Genomic DNA, 15,375 nt, shown 5'->3' on the forward strand with positions numbered 1-15,375 from the left:
CTGATGTCAGATTTATGTCCATTTATCCTTTGGCCTGTTTGTCCAATATAGAGAGCTGAAGGGCACTGTTGGCATTTGATGGCATACACAATGTTAGAAGATGAGCAATTAAATAGTCCTGAGATGGCATGTTGGATGTTGTTGGGGCCAGTAATGATGTTGTCCGGGTGTATGTACATCTACAGGTACATCCACAGGTTTACCACTCCTATCAGCCCATCACCCATTCCCACCCACCCCCACCCCCCTCTGTATATATATAGGGTCTGACTCTTCTGTTTCAAGTGTATCTGAAGAAGTGTGCATGCACATGAAAGCTCATACCAAAATAAAAACTTAGTTGGTCTTTAAGGTGCTACTGAAGGAATTTTTTTTTTATTTTTCAGTCATTTTGGTGGCCCTTCTCTGAACCTTTTTCAACTCTGCAATATCCTTTTCATTGTGCGGTGACCAGACCTGCACACAGTACTCCAAATGGGGTTGCCTCATAGATTTGTATAATGGCATTATGAGACTGGCAGTTTTATTTTCCATTCCTTCCCTAAGGATTGCTGGCATGCAATTTCACTCTGGATGCAACCTGAGACCTGAGTGGCACCTGCAAAGTGTCCTTGGAATGCGCCTTCTACCTTCAAGCACATTCCCATGGGGGAGACACAAGGGGAAACTTCCCAAATACTCCCTGTTAATTGAGGAGAGAAAGAAACAGATTTTAAAAGTGGTTCCTCACAACTGTGCAGATCTGCTTTTTCCGGTTGTAAGGACACTCCCACCAATTACGAGCGATAATGGAGCAATGTTACAACACACCACAAGCAAAAGCTTGGCATGAAAACAAAAACCCCGGTAATAAAAGAGAAAGCATGGAATAAAAAGGCAGAAATGTCAGGAGGGGCCCATGTGGTGTGTGCAGAACCCCCACAGTCCAGTAATACCCAGGAAGCGGGGCCTGGTGAGGGAGGGTCTCTGTGCTTTGGGCTGGGCCAGCCCCTTCGGAGGATTTGCCAGGTGAGATCTTCCTTGGGCACACGGAGTCAGTGCACCAGAAACCTGCCCTCGAATGAAGCTGGAACTGAGCACTTGTCAAGGCCAAGCGGAATAATGACCAGCCACAGCGTATTAGCTCACCCCCTGTTGCTTCGTGAGATCTCTGTCCCCTTTCAGCCTGCGCTAGGGTGGGAAGGAGTAGAGCGGTGAAGGAAACCCAGACAGGTTTGGCATCCTCCTGAGCCCAGCCCCAGCCTCTTTCAACTTCCCCGCTCCGCTTACATTCTGAGCATTTGCCAAGGTTGAGCAACAAAGGATGGAGGCAAGCCCAGGCGTCCCACTTGCCTCTCCCCTCCCCAGCCCAGCCCTGTTCCTCTTGGTGGCAGATAATCCCCATCAAGGCTTGCACTGAGCCTGGAATGCAGGAGGGGTCAGGGAGGGGGGGCACGCAGAGAAGGGGGGACACAGCACCCAGCTGCTGGCTCCGATACTGCCGGCTGCCACGGGTGAAACCCACACTAGCCTATGGAGTAGCCCAACGTCAGATAAACTGCTGGCAGGCCAGGCCTTGAGGGCACCCAGAGCTTAGCCAAGTGAGAGGCTGACGGGTCTTGATCTCAGGACTCCTGCGCAGGGCCGGCTTGCCTGCTTGCACAGAAGAAATGTGCCAGGGGTGTGTGTTTTACTCCTGAAATCCTGGTATTTTACAAAAAGTAGAAATAATGTGTAAAACTTAATAATATAATAATAATAATAATAATTTATTATTTATTCCCGTCCATCTGGCTTGGTTTCCCCAGCCACTCCGGGTGGCTTCCAACAGAAAAATAAAATACAGTAATCTATTAAACATTAAAAGCCTCCCTAAACAGGGCGGCCTTCAGATGTCTTCTAAAAATCTAGTAGCTGTTTTTCTCTTTGACATCTGATGGGAGGGCGTTCCACAGGGCAGGCACCACCACCGAGAAGGCCCTCTGCCTGGTTCCCTGCAACTTGGCTTCTCGCAACGAGGGAACTGCCAGAAGGCCCTCGGTGCTGGACCTCAGTGTCCGGGCAGAATGATGGGGGTGGAGATGCTCCTTCAGGTTTACTGGACCAAGGCCGTTTAGAGCTTTCAAGGTCAGCACCAACACTTTGAATTGTGCTCGGAAACGTACTGAAGCTGGTGGCTTTAGGGGTCCTGAAGCCTAGTGGTTAGAAAGGTACAAGGGAGGCCCTCCCCCTCCCTGCTTCCACAGCAAAATGCTCTTTGGAGGCAGCTGCAGTGGAAGGTATGGTGGGGGGGGGGAGGCCCCTGTAAATGGGGACTGGTGTTTAGGATGCTAGACTTCATGGTCCAAGCCTGGGGCCCCACAACCTAGGGGTGGGGAGGAAACAACCACTAGGGGCAGTCAGTGGGTGACAGTGGCCGCCTGGCAGAGCATCAGTGCCCAGCGTGGGCATGTTAGGGTTGATGCCAATTGTCACAGCATCACTTTTTCTTTCCTTAAGAAGCCAACTCCACAGCAGCGGACTCACCCAGCTCCCGCCACACAGGCCTGCTGCCATCTAATAGAATAGAATCATAGAATCATAGAGTTGGAAGAGACCACAAGGGCCATCCAGTCCAACCCCCTGCCAAGCAGGAAACACCATCAAAGCATTCTTGGCATATGCCTGTCAAGCCTCTGCTTAAAGACCTCCAAAGAAGGAGACTCCACCACACTCCTTGGTAGCAAATTCCACTGCCGAACAGCTCTTACTGTCAGGTGGAATCTTCTTTCTTGAAGTTTGAATCCATTGCTCTGTGTCCGCTTCTCTGGAGCAGCAGCTCCATTTGCAGCTCACTTTTCCACAGTGGGACCCCGGAGCCCCCCTGGGCTCCAGACATCTCCAGCGGCAGATTCTTGAGCTATGGTTCCTGCACCGCAGGGGGTTGGGCCAGATGATCACTGGGGGTGCCTTACAACTCTACAGTTCATGATTCTATGAATATATGATTTCCATACCCCTTCACAATCTCAAAGGAACCTCTAAGTGTTTTACAACCTACCTTAAATAATTTGCGAAATTTCAAACACTGCAAATGAGAATCAGATACAAGCGCAATAAAAAAGTGCAAGAAAACCTCCATATAAATAACATTAGCAACTATAAATGGAACAAAATGCATGAAGCAAAATGCATGAAGCATCCTCCCCACAAATAGCAGCCTGGGCTGTGGATGGGCTGTGGCCTTCAAAGAGAGTGGCTGTGAATCGTAAATCTGCGAGGGGCAAAGTGCAGAGCCCAGGATGCTTTGAGGGGGAAATGGGCTCCGAAAGTGCTTCAAAGGGATCTGGTGTGCAGGCAGACAATTGGACTTCCAAGCAGCCCCTTCAGACCAGAGCAAAGGCACAAAGTTAGAACTTAAAGGAAATGCAGAACTGAAGAGGTCCTGTCCAGCTGTAACTCCACTGCAAAATGGGGCTGAGGCACCACTCCGACACCTCAAATATTTGCATGTGCTCCCTCCGCCCCCGCCCCCCAAATAGGCTCATGCCTTTTTCAAGTTAGAGGGGAGAGAGCTTTGCACGGAGCATCTTTAACACAGCCATGCGCAAAGCAGGCTCAGCACCAAGTCCCTTAACATCGCACTGTTCAGCACAACACAGTCTAGAAATAGCTGCCTCTCACATCTCTCTGGTGTGTTGAACTTTTAAATAACTATGTTTGGTTGTAAAACAACAACAACAACAACAACAACAACAACAACAACAACAACAACAATTCCTAGGAACTGTCATTTGTTAAGGGTGCTAGGAATTATAGCTCTGGGGTAAGCAACAGTTCCCAGTATTTTTAGGGGTGGAAATGTCCTTTAAATGTGTGATGTGTACACAGCCACAATCCTGAAAAGGATGGGAATGTGGAGGTAAGGGACAGAAACCTGTAATTCAGCTGAAACACATGCTCTTAATATTGGGTGGAGACAGATGAAGACTAATTGCATGCTTTAAAATGTGGGTGTTATCTCATCATTTGTGAACCGTAAAGGTAATGTATAATTCACTTAATTGATGATGTGTTCCTAATGGGTCCTGATATGAGCCTCCGAGGCTGGGAATGGCAGAATGTGTCAGGGTTAAACACTGCCCTGGCCATAGCAGGGTCTTCCTTTGACCACCAATGGCCACCCAGGGAGCAAAGACTGCCGACACCAGACACTAGACTCTACCATTCTGTGGTTCTGTGATCCAGTTGAAAGCTGACCCTGGGCAGTTCCACAGGACCCCCACCAATCATGGTGGCTGGAGGTTGGTCTGTATGATCCTTGCTGCTGCTGCTGCTGCTGCTTCTTCCATGAATCCAGCCGCAAGTTGAACAAGGAGAAATACACTTTTCATCAACGCAACATAGAGCTCTTGGGAGATGCAATAGCGCAATACTGAGCTGGACCATAAAGAAGGCTGATCGCCGAAGAATTGATGCTTTTGAATTATGGTGCTGGAGGAGACTCTTGAGAGTCCCATGGACTGCAAGAAGATCAAACCTATCAATTCTTAAGGAAATCAACCCTGAGTGCACCCTGGAAGGACAGATCATGAAGCTGAGGCTCCAATACTTTGGCCACCTCATGAGAAGAGAAGAATCCTTGGAAAAGACCCTGATGTTGGGAAAGATTGAGGGCACCAGGAGAAGGGGACGACAGAGGACAAGATGGTTGGACAGTGTTCTCGAAGCTACGAACATGAGTTTGACCAAACTGCGGGAGGCAGTGCAAGACAGGAGTGCCTGGCGTGCTATGGTCCATGGGGTCACGAAGAGTCGGACACGACTAAACGACTAAACAACAACAACAACAATACTGTACAAAGTCACTCCCCATCAAATGAGTGAAAGCAGCGAGGAAGCCTCTTGGAATGGTGGCCGGGATTCGCAAAACTCCAACCCCAAATGCTATTCATGGAGATCCAGAACTTCAAGAAGTCTTCTGCTATGTTGGATCAGGATGGCCTAAAGACTTTTGCAATTCTTCAGAGGTGAGTCGGAAGAACTTTGCAGTGAACTGGAAGGCCTAATCCCCAAAGGGAAGCGCATTGTTGCAGCACAACCAATGGGGAAAGAGATCCTAGATCTAGAACTTGTCTAGACCAGAACTCATCCATCTACCAAGGTTGTCAAGGTCTAACCCTGGGCTGCTGTAAGTGATCCAAGTGGACAGTGTGATGGTCAGGTTCTGGAAGGGGCAGAAAGAACAAAATCTCATGGTGTGACTTCTGTAGAAGAACTGGATCAGCACAGTGGAAAGATCCTTTAATCAAATGATAGACCTTCGGAAAGGTGTGCAGACAGTGCAGCTGACCTTTGTGAACTGTAAGGCTGACCTGGCGTGCTTCTCAGGTCCTGCTTTTCAAGGTCTATTGAGATACTTCCCTTGCCTAAACACTGGAGAATAGGTCTGTTTGCTTTGGCACGCCTGATCAACATGACCCACAATGCAAACCAATTTACAGTAGCAGAATTCCAGTCATTTCTGGCATCTTGCAACTTTTGCCATATTGCCACTAGCTCAAATTACCCTCAACAGGGCCGGCCCTATGGCCAGGCTGGGTGGCACGGGGCGCCGGGGTGCCCGCCCACTGCACCCACCCGCCCGCCACGCTGGGAAACGGCGCGGGGTGGGGGCGCCGGAGGGATACGTCGCACCATGGCGCCAGATCTGCTTAAGACGGCCCTGACCCTCAATAAAATAATGAGGCAGAAAGAGCAGCACAGACTGCCAAGAAAATATTGAGACAGGATGCCCGACCTGTTTGCTCTTGTAAGCTACAGGTCAACTCCGTTGATAGCAACTAGATTTGGTCCAGCAAAACTGCTAATGGGAAGACAGAACACCCTTCTCCAATGCTTGGTCAGAATCATAGCTGCCAAGTTATCCCTTTTTTTAAGGGATTTTCCCTTATGCTGAATAGGCTTCCTCACGAGAAAAGGGAAAACTTGGCAGCTATGGTCAGAATTTAATTCCTGGAAATAATGGCCACTTCATATTTCCAAGCTAAGAGAGGTTATAAGCTTCTTTTTTTTAAGAATCGGTGCAATTCAGTGTGAAAACTATGCCATTTAGATCCAGAAGAGCAAAGAGAGAGCTTATGGTATCAAGGCTCATCCTCTACACTTGTTTTTGCCCTGCTGCTTCCCAGCTTGTGTCCAGGCCCTTCCACCCCATACCAGAAAAACATGCTCTTTAAAGCTGAATTGGAACCAAGGGCAATTTGGGTTTTCTGCAGGTGGCTGCCCAGATTCAGTGGTCAAGAGTGGGTTTTTTTGCAGAGAAAGTGCCAGGGCAAAAAAACAGAAGGGGAAACGGCTCAGACACAAACCTGGAAAGCTTACAATGTAGAGCAAAGCCAAGAGTGGATGAGCCCTCAGTCCTCCTGGAGAACAGACAGGGCAGAACCCGTGGAATCCAATGTGCAAGGAATCAAATGTGAGAGACTTTGCAGAAACCAACAACTTGCTCTTGTTCTTGAGAAGGTAGAATCGCCAAACACAGAAGCAGTACCCGAAAACCCAAGTTCCTCAACTGACACAGCCTGAGCCCATTTGTAAAACTGACATCCATTGCTCACGCTTGGCAAATCCACACCGTGATCAACTCCTGCCCGGAAACCTATGTCCCCACTGTGTGGGTCCAGAATTAGCCTCCACAGTCACTTACGGACTCATTGTTAAAACCGTGTTCATGGAAGACAATCTTACTCGGCTACGAGGGATCGCCAAAGAAAAAGAAGAGCCCCAGTCAACTTATTTGGAAGCCTCCAGGATTTGGAGATGAGGGAGGGGTTGCCAAGCATTTCAACAGCGCCAGCTGATTTAATGGCTCCCTCCCCCGCCCCTTTAACACTGGGATGGAGACTCTGCATCCCTTGAGAAGCTGGTGGACTATGACTGCCCATCACCCCTGGCCATTGGAGATGGAGCCCAATGGCATCTAGAAGCTCCCCCCCCATTCCTGCCCTATTTAGGGCATCGCCTTCCCTAAATAGATGGGTTTCTCTACCCAGAACATTCCAGAGAGGTTTCTTTATCAAGTGAGCATCTTCTAACAATTAGCTCCTCTTAAGGAGTCTTTCTGAGCCATTAAGGAGTCATGAACCACGTGTGGTTTTTTTCAAAACAGCAAAAAAAGCTAATGCTATACTAATTATACCAGGCATGTCCAAAGTCCGTTTCGGGGGCCTAATCTGTCTTGAAGGTCACTGTAATCTGGCCCCTGTGGCAGTTTAAAATCCCCCCAAAGCTCAATAACTTCAATCCTAAAAAAAGCTCAACAACTTTGGTCGGCCCTCACACATGTTCACTTCATCAAATCTGGCCCTCTTTGAAAAAAGTTTGGGGCCCCCTGAACTAGACTGTATCAACCTAAGTTGAGTGTTCTGATCAAAAGTCATATTCTGCCTTGGTCAAATCCCACCCGGAATGCCGTGTCCAGTTCTGGACACCCCAGTTTAAGGAGGATATTGACAAGCTGGAACGTGCAGAGGAGGACAAGCAAGATGCTGAAGAAAGAAAGACTTATTTATGAGAAATGGTGAATGGATATATTTAGCCTGGAGAAAAGGTGACTGGGAGAGGCGATAGGATAGCCATTTTCAAATAGCTAAAGGACAGAACAAGCTTGCTTTATGCTGCTCCAGAGGGGAGGACCCGAACTGATGGATCCACATAACAAGGAAGGAGATTTTGACTAAACGTTAGGAAGAACTTTCTAACAGTAGAACAGGCAACCTTGGAAGGTGATGGACTCTCTTGCACTGGAGCTTTTGAAGCAGAGGTTGGATAGCCACCTGCCAGAGATTATTTAGCTTGGTCATTTTTAATATTTATTTTTTTTAAAAAAAAATGTATATACCACTGTATCATAAATATACAGTGTAAATATGGTGGTTTACAACAATATAAAAACATAAAAACAGACAATAAAAGTTTTTAAAAGTTAAAAGCAAAAATAAATTAAAAACAGGCATCAGTAGATGATTGTGGAGGGTGTATTCTTAACTGCCTGTATAGGCATGGCAGGATATAAAAGTATTCAGCAGTCATTTAAAAACTGGCACAGAAGGTGCCTGCTGAATCTCTAGTGGCAGGGAGTTCCACAGGACTGGGCCGATGTCACGAAAAGGCCAGTTTCTCCTTCCTGTTTTGGGCTAGATGACCTTTGGGGTTCCTTCCAGGTCTACAATTCTGTTTCTATCATTTGGAGTTATTCCTTTTCCTTTTCCCAAAGTGATCCTGCCCGGCTTTAATGCGAACCCACAGTCACAGCCAGCAAGCAGCAATCTTGCAGAACTCTAATGCAACAAATGGGAGGAGGCCATCATAGCTCAGCCCCAGTGCAGCTGCTTTGCATGCAGAAGGTCCCAGGTGAAGCTTCCCCCTCACCGCATCCACATGCCAGGAAAAGGTTCATCCTCGGGCCAATGCCAGGTGCTTCTGCAGCCATTCGATGCACAGGTCCCTTTGCAGGGGGTGGGTGGGGTGAGAGCCTTCCTCTCCCAGCCCTGGCAGGGGGAGGGAGGCAGGCGGAGGCTCCTGCTGGGCCTGGAAGAAGCCTCCTCCCTGGGAAGCACCTGCAAACAGGATTCAGGAGGCCTGGGATCTGCGTAGTGTTGACACCCCAGATTCCCAGTGATAAAAGCTACTGGGCCGGTTGGGAGAAGGTTCTGCTCCCTGCAAATTAAAGGGTGTTGCCTTGCCTGGAAATTGCATCACCTGCCTTTCTGCAGGAGGGGGAGATTTCCTGGTCCTCCTCCTCCTGAATTGACTGTTGCCTGTTTGGACCCAGGCCTGGCTGGGAGAGTGCCAGGCTGGGCACACCTCCCTGGGCCTGTCCACACACATGGCAGCAACCACAGTCACACATCGCACATGCAACACCACCGCCCCCTTGTTTGCACAGCTGCAGCGTCTCATGGCAACACACACACAGAAACTGGTCCCCACCACACCCAGCAGAGCCTGCACACACCACAGGACTTGGCGGGTTGGGGGTGTGGGGAACCCAGCACTGCCGAATCTGACCCTCCTTTATAGAAACTCCCATCCCCTGCCCTGGTCCCTTATGGAGTCACGCCGAATCAAACCCTTGGCCCACCCCTGTCAGCGCTGCCTGCTCCCAATGGCAGTCAAAGGCTTTCAGACAAGGGACGTTCCCAGCTCAACCTGGAGGGGCTGACATTGGGAACGGGACCTTCAGCAGCAGCTCTGTCCCTGGGCTGCTGTGGCCCTGGGCTCACCAGCGGATCCGTGTCTGGCCACTTCAATGTCCAGCCCACGTGGAGCTTCTTCATGGGAACATGGCCCGGAAGTTGCTCTTGTCACCATTTGCACCCACCCACCACCCACTTCCACCCCCTGGATGCAGGTGGAATGCAGAGAAGGAAATGCTAGGCCTTGGAGGTCCTTTGCTGAAGGCTAATTGCATTCGGATGGAGGTCACAACGGGGTCTCCGAAATTTTTTACACATCACTTGGGAAGACAGGCGAACTAGTGCCAGTGTACTGGAAGAAGCAAAGATCACCAGTGTTGATGCAATGATTCTTCAACATAAACTTCGTTGGTCTGGTCATGTTGTGCGGATGCCTGATGATCGTCTTCCAAATCAACTACTCTGTTCCGAACTTAAAAATGGAAAGCGTCATGCTGGTGGTCAACAAAAGAGGTTTAAAGACTTTCTCAAGGCAAATCTTAAAAAAAATGTAGTATAAACACTGACAACTGGGAAACACTGGCCTGTGAGCGCTCCAGTTGGAGAACAGCCTTTACCAAAGGTGACACGGGCTTTGAAGACACTCGAACTCAGGATGCAAGGGAGAAACAGGCTAAGAGGAAGGCATGCTTGGCAAAACCTCACCGTGATCAACTCCCACCCGGAAACCAATGTCCCCACTGTGGAAAGACATGTGGATCCAGAATTGGCCTCCACAGTCACTCATGGACTCACTGTGAAAACCGTGTTTATGGAAGACAATCTTACTCGGCTACGAGTGATTGCCAAATCATAGAATCATAGAGTTGGAAGAGACCACAAGGGCCATCCAGTCCAACCCCCTGCCAAGCAGGAAACTCCATCAAAGCATTCCTAAGAAGAAGAAGTTCTAAAGGGAAGAAGAAGAAGTTGAAGTTCTAAAGGGAAGGGAGAGCAGCTGACCTGGGATAGCATGAAAGGGAAGCAAATGGGGAGCTATTGAACTGAACCCCACTGTGTTGGTGGAGTCCTCCAGGGACCAGAGCCTCTTGGCCCTTGACTTGGGCAGGGGAGGGGCTTGCCCTGCTCCAGGTGCCCTTTTGTCCCGGACCAGCTCTGCCTCAGGCTCCACAAGTGCATGTGTGGTTATTCATTCATTAATCTATGCATCACCTTCCGCATGAGTCTCAAGGCCCTTTTACAGGCATACCATAAAAAACACTGAAAATAAAAACAGTACAAAAAAGCAACAATTAAAGATGTGTTTCAAAACAACACAGAATCAGCACCAAAGGCAGAGACCTTTTCACTCAGCTAGAAAAGTTTTTCCAATCAAATCTGTCCCCGGTGGTTTTTGGGAAGTGAGCATCCTGGACGCCCTCCTGTGACTCAAGAGGGATGCTGTCCATGGAAGATGGATGACGCCCCCCCCCAAAGGCCTGCCCCAAGTTACCGTGGAGGGGGCTGTTGAGATCTGGGGGGATTTGAAGGAGGAACTCTCCTGCAGGTCAGAGTGACCGGCTATGGGGCAGGTCAGGGATAAGGGTCTCCCTCAAGTTACCTGGTCCTGAGCTTCATTGGGCCTGACCTGTGAATTCCAAAGTCTTGGACCTGGCCCAGAGGCAGAATTGCAGCCAGAGCTAGTCCCACAAACAAGCTCATCTATGCTGGAAGTCATTTGCCCCACAAGCAGCCCAGCCACTGCGTCCTGCCCTGCTCCAGCCTCATGTCCCTATGTCCCTATGTCCACAGTTGTCCCTAGTCCCCCACCCTCACATTGTCACAAGGAAAATCCCACCTTCGCAGCAGTGGCACTCCAGACACTCTGCTTGCTTGGGGGGGGGGCAGGTCTCTAATTCCCCAAGTGCCTTTATAGCATCCATAGAGACCCATGGATGGAGGAGTGATAAAAACTGCCTTTAACATTGCGCCATGACAGGCTGGCAAGTCACACCTTTCAGCATGCAATTATTCTGCAATTATGTGGTTTCAGCCTAATCCAAATGCAATTATGTGGAGAATTGCTGTTTATGGAGAGTGGATTGGCGCAAAGGAGCCTCTGGCACACGGCAGTCGGTTGGGGACACAAGGTAAGAGGAGATGATGACCCGGTCTGGCCACCCAGGCAGCTCAGGAGATGCGAGGGAGGAAGGAAGGAGGGGGCCACATTGGGGCTGGGAGGGAGCCTGCAGCAGCAGTGCTCCCGAGGGCAGGAAGACCAAAGAGGCCTTGGCTGAAGGCCCGAGTGGCACCAGCAGCACCCAGGACATGACCCCCACCTGCTGCAGGCAGCAGGGCCCCTTTGACAAGAGGGAGAGCCCCCACTGACCCGCAGAGCACCCTGGGACCTCTTAGTCTGCCAGAGGCTCAGCCCAAAGCACATCCTGGCAGGTGCCCAGATCATTGCCAGAGTATAATTTCAAGGACTGCTGTGCCCTCCCTGCCTGCCTGCCTCCCACAGCATCCTCCGGGAGCCCCAGAAGCAGTTTAGAGCTGGCCATGAGTTAGGGACAGGTTCTTCTTTTACTAGTATATTCACATTTGAAACACATTTTTTTTCCTGAAACTGCAGTCTTGTCATTTTCAAATGTTTGCCATCTGCCTGCCTGAGCATTCAGGGATTAGGTAGGAGGGGGGAAGTCTAAATACCTGCTTGTTTTGCAAGACCAATAACAAGCCCTTTTTCTGGTGCAAACACACAGCCAGGGAGGGAAGCTGCTGCTGGGGGGGGTAATGAGCAAGGAGACCCACGGCACAGCTTGGAAGCCCTGTGGCTAACTTTGGGGATGACCCATGCCTGCAGGAAGGTAGCAGAAGTTCCTGAAACTAAGAGGCGCTCCAGACATGAAGATGTGAAGGTTTCTGGGGTCCCAGTCAGGGTCCAATCCCCACCCATCGTCCTGCCAGGAGCTGTGCTTTGCTCCCTCCTCCAGGATTTTGTGTGTGTGGAACATTGTCTTTTGAATTTTTGTCATGACAGACAGTGACAGCTTCCATGTAAAGAATGCCACCTTGCTTTTATAAACAGGAACAATTTAAGAATAGGAGCCCCTGAAAAAAATTGTGAATAAGGCAGGGCTTGTTGATCCTTGGCAGGCATCCCCAAACTTCAGCCCTCCAGATGTTTTGGACTACAATTCCCATCTTCCCCAACCACTGGTCCTGTTAGCTAGGGATCATGGGAGTTGTAGGCCAAAACATCTGGAGGGCCACAGTTTGGGGATGCCTGATCCTTGGGGTCCCTTTCAACTCTATAATTCTAGAGAGCAAAGGCACAGCGAAAGTCTCTTCTGGGAGACCCCCACCCCACCCCGCCAAATCTGCTCACTTTCCCTTACTGAAGGTGGATTTTGCAGGACCACTCCTGTCACTCAAGAATTGCTTAAAGGAGCCTGTCTGGTAACCAAAGAACTTTTGCAGGTTTAAATGCAGGACCTCTGTTTGCAGAGATGGTGTCAAACTCCGCTCCACGCCCCCCCCTTGCCTTGCCTGGGCTGAGCAGGATGGGATGCCTTTTGCATTGTGAATGTACCCCTCTGAAAGCATTCCCCCTTTTAAGTATTTCCCCAGAGACCCCCCCCCCAAATACATTCTGAAAACCTACACTCCCATACATGCACCACAACTTATATCAGTATGTACATCCTTTGGAACTGGTCTTTGGTTTTCTGGAGAATTTGTAAAGGAAAGCATTCTAATAAGTCTGAAACTCCATCTCACTGGATTTATCCAAAAAGGTGTGCTTGCGGTACTCAGCACCCCCCCTGCCCCCCATTGATTTTTTTTGGTCTCCCCTTGTTCACTGTCCCCTTAACATCCTTTTTTCTAAAGAAACAAAAAACATGCCAGTCACTCAATTGGCAAATCTTCTCCGGGGTGTGTGTGTGTGTGCTCTGAGCCCCCCTACCCCAAAATACCCCATCTAGAAAAGTAGTTCCCCCTGATGAGGAGCAGTATACAGTATAAATGAAATAAATAAATAAATAAAATAAAATAATAATAATAATAATAATACTGTAATAATAATAATAAAGATTAAAACACACCCACACCATGAAATTAAAGCACCACAGAGCTTCCCCCAAATAAACCTGGGAACTGTAGTTTACCCACCACAGAGCACCAATAACAACCAAGGATTCATTGGGGGGAAATGCCATGTGATTTAAATGTGCTTCAGATGTATGGTGTGATTTAAAAAACAACAACGCCAGAAATGGGTGGGGGAGCTCTAGCAGAGACGACCCAGGGGCTTGTGCTCCCTGCCCGCCCCTAATCCTGCGGGGCCCCTTCAAGAGCTCATCCTGCTCCTGTGAAGGAATAGGGAGTTAGCACAAGATTGGGGGCTTGCCTTCAGGCAATGCTAGTGGATCCCACAAAGCCAAGAGCCTTGGCAGCGCCATAGCTGGGCTCTGGATGCTCCCCCCCGCCCCCGCCCCCGGATCATGAGGCTCTGGATAAACCACAGACCCACACACATGTGGGGGACACTCTCATGGAATCCTAGGGTTGGAAGAGACCCCAAGGGTCATCTGGTCCAACCCCCTGCAAAGCAGGAATCACAGCTGAAAAATGTCTGGCAGATGGACACCCAACCTCGGTTTAAAGCCTTTCGTCATATCAGCTACTTGCCAAGAGGTTGCATTGCTTCAGAATGCTTTGCCTTTCATTTTAGAAAAGTGAAAATGTCCCTAAGAAATGAACATGAAAACTCCACATGGATAAAATTAAATGTCTGACTAGCCAGTGGTGCCTGCAAAGGTTTCCCTTGGGAAGAGGAGGCCAGCAGGCCTGGCTTCACCTGGTGCCTCAGAAAAGACCATGGAGTTGCAAAGGGCGTGTCCCTTGGAAGGGGCCACCACTGGAAAGGCCCACAAAATGCTGGAGGAGCCTGGAGCAAAGACCTCCACCTCCTCCTCCTAGTCCTCCTCCTCCTTGCTGCACCTGGGAAGCACCTTGAGCCCTCCTGGGGCATTTTTTTCTCCCCCCTCTGGCACACAGAGTGAGGGTATGAGCCTAGAGCGCATCCTGCTGCCACTGCCACCACCTTGCTCCTGGTCCTGCCAGCCTTCACCCAGGGAGATGCCCAGGGAGCAGAGTGGGCACCAAGGACCGGCAGAGTGGCTGGTGGCAAGGTGGCAGGGAGCAAACAGGAGCAGAGGCAGACCTAGGTTCCCTTGAACCCTCGGCAAGGACATGTTTCAGCGTCGGGAGGTGTGATTTTTTGCCCCCATACCTAACCAATCCATAGGTATGCCCCAGAACAGGAGACCCAAAGGGGAGCCACCTGGGCAGAGAAGCCTGAGGGAATGCAAGGGGGGGTCTGCCTTTGAGGCTGCTTTCCCCCCAGACGTGTCCCCCAGCAAGAAGACCCACACTGGCTCCTAGCAACAAGTGAGGCACCTCCTGCCAAGGGCAGCCCAGCTCCATGGGCGCTGCTCCTCACTCCCATATGCCTGCCCCTGTCAAGGGCACCAGTGCCCAGCACTCCCAGTGGCCTTGCCAAGGGGAGCAGAGCCCCCCACTCCCCCCCGTTCCCCAGCTGATGACCCCTAAGCAGGCATTCCTCAGTCCTACCTGTGGGTCCTCTGCTGGGCAGGTCCTCTGCTGTTGCCGCCTCTTGCTGCTCTTTCCAACTGTGCCAAGGTGGGACGGCCTGAGCGCAACCTTGCTTTTATGTCCCCGCCCTGGGATGACACACTGGCCCAACCCAAGTGGTGCAAACACAGAGAGGGAGGGAGGGAGCGATCCTGCTATACACCTGCCTCTTCAGTTCGCACAGGCACTGATTTTGCCCAAACCGGAGGGAGGGGATGGTGTTCAGAAGGCAGTGTGCAAACACACACACACACACACACACACACACACACACACACACAAACAAACAGGGGTTTTGTGCAATGCTCCTGCCTGGGATGGGCAAGAAGAGTGTCGCTGGGGAGAGGGAGAGACCAGGGGGCTCATGGAGTATGAGAAGACCCTTGGGTGGGGTCCAGGCTCTCAAGTGATAGGGCCAGCTTGGAGGTGGTTTTGGTTCCTCTCCAGCTTGTCAATCCTAATCCTTGCCCAGGTGTGTCTGCAACGGAATTCCTGCCACCTGATCTGCCCTTCGGGGCTTTCCTCGGCCCTGCTGCCGCAGCTGAGAAAGCGAGATTGGAGAGTGCGTCTTCCTGGGAAT

At 50.3% G+C, this 15,375-nt stretch overlaps 1 protein-coding gene across 2 annotated transcripts in view; it reads right to left on the minus strand.

Moving 5' to 3' along the window:
- EPPK1 (epiplakin 1) overlaps positions 1-14,917 on the minus strand; it is a 35,420-nt gene extending 20,503 nt beyond the window's left edge. The window contains exon 1 of one of the 2 annotated variants that reach the window (XM_035124476.2): positions 14,775-14,917. The gene's annotated coding sequence lies outside the window, so the exon portion shown is untranslated. Of the gene's footprint in view, positions 1-1,128; positions 1,300-14,774 lie in introns of those variants that run through there. The other variant, XM_060278198.1, reaches the window with a different exon arrangement.
- Between the last annotated feature and the right edge of the window lie 458 nt (positions 14,918-15,375).

The sequence above is a fragment of the Zootoca vivipara genome, chromosome 8 (assembly GCF_963506605.1).
Source record: "Zootoca vivipara chromosome 8, rZooViv1.1, whole genome shotgun sequence".
Lineage (NCBI taxonomy): Eukaryota > Metazoa > Chordata > Lepidosauria > Squamata > Lacertidae > Zootoca > Zootoca vivipara.